The sequence below is a fragment of the Apodemus sylvaticus genome, chromosome 4, assembly GCF_947179515.1.
Source record: "Apodemus sylvaticus chromosome 4, mApoSyl1.1, whole genome shotgun sequence".
Lineage (NCBI taxonomy): Eukaryota > Metazoa > Chordata > Mammalia > Rodentia > Muridae > Apodemus > Apodemus sylvaticus.
The window spans coordinates 32,748,921-32,750,581 of record NC_067475.1 but is presented as its reverse complement, the minus strand read 5'-3'; the positions used below and the strand labels follow the sequence as shown (position 1 = coordinate 32,750,581).

General features: G+C 45.6%; 1 pseudogene; it reads right to left on the bottom strand.

Moving 5' to 3' along the window:
• Nucleotides 1-1,263, bottom strand: part of LOC127682516 (60S ribosomal protein L7a-like) — a 5,443-nt pseudogene extending 4,180 nt beyond the window's left edge.
• Between the last annotated feature and the right edge of the window lie 398 nt (nucleotides 1,264-1,661).

Genomic DNA, 1,661 nt, shown 5'->3' with positions numbered 1-1,661 from the left:
AGACTATTTTACATATAGAATTATTTAGAGTGCTTGCCTAACTATCTTTCTTTCCTTGACTAAACTATGTTTAAGGATTGTTCGATAATAGCCAGGCGCACGCCTGTAATCCCAGCACTCTGAGAGTCAGAGGCAGGCGGATCTCTGAGTTCGAGGCCAGCCTGGTCTACAGAGCAAGTTCCAGGACAGCCAGGACTACACAGAGAAACCCTGTCTCTAAAAAAACCAAATCCAAAAAACCAAACCAAAAAAAAAAAAAAAAAAAAAAAAAAAAGGATTGTTCGATAAGGAAAGAAACCTGTGGTAAAAGCATGTAGTGCACATAAGCCAGCAGGGTGGAGTTTTTAAACTCTTGGTGTTGCATGGCAAGCTCCACCAGAAAGCAGTCCAAGAGAAGGTGCACTCATATTTTCAATGACCATTTGATATCACCCAGACTCGGCCGTCTGTCAGCCCAGTGTCGCCATAATGAACACAGGGCAGATGTGGCCTTGGAAGCAGAGGTGGAGGCTCCCCATGAGGAAACCTCCAAAATATATTTAGCCACTGCCATGAGCAAATGCTCAGCTCAGCAGCCACAAAGTTTAAGGTGGTGCCCACAAGATGACACAATTCATTAAGAAGACCAAGTACCAACTTAGTGGCTAACTGACCGACTACATCATCCCTTCAATCCTAGAAGCAAAAGTCATGTATTATCACAACAGCAGATGTATTTGAGATGTGGGTGTGTCTTTTGGGCCTGCAGGCCTAGTTAATACCAGGCCTAAAAATCCTTTGGCTTCAAAGGATCTCAGAGTATTCGTATCTTCCAGCAAGAGAGCCCACACAGCCACCTGCCTGCCAAGGGTACTCTTGTGACAGCAAAAGAGGTGCAGAAGTTGGCCTATGCCCATGCATTACACCACTTATCACATAGCATGCCCTGCAGAAGATAGTACAGCATTGCAGGGTTTGCTGAGTGCTGAGTTGCGTACCGAGAGGACTACTGCTATCCTCTAGGATCAATGTGTGCATTTAACCACAGCCTCATTGTGTCTCTCCTAGGAAGAATACCCGTGTCTGGGAGCAATCAAGGGATACAGGCAGAAATGACCACACTTACCATCGGTCCCTGTGATCAGCTGGGGAGTTTAGGCTTCCTGTTCTTACAACTGTATACCCTGTAGAGTTTGATAGAAGTCTTGAACCCCCAAAGTACCACACTTTCACCAAGGGTACACTAAGAATACTCTTGAGGATATGGAGTGGTGTGGCACACATCTCTAATTTTAGCATTCAGGAGAAGAGCAAAGAGGATCCCAGTAAGTTTGAGGACACCCTGGTCTGCACAGGAAGGGCCAGGCCAGCTTTGGCTACGTTGTGACACTGGCACCCTGCCTCAAAATAATAGTATCAAGACAATTGCATTAAACAAAGGAAAACTAAAGCTGTTTCCTGGTTTCTTTGTGTCTAAGCACAAGGAAGAAAGAAATGGAGCCTTGGTCTTGACAGAGGTAATTGGCTGTGATAACTCAGGGGGAACCAGAGCTCCTGTAATCACAGTGGGGGTTGAAAGGCGGCTGTGTGGGATCATGTGACTGCTTGAGTGCCCGTTTTTGACAGTAAAGAAATAGAAACAGCAATTCTGAGCTAAGAACAGAAACCAGGACTTCAGCTCC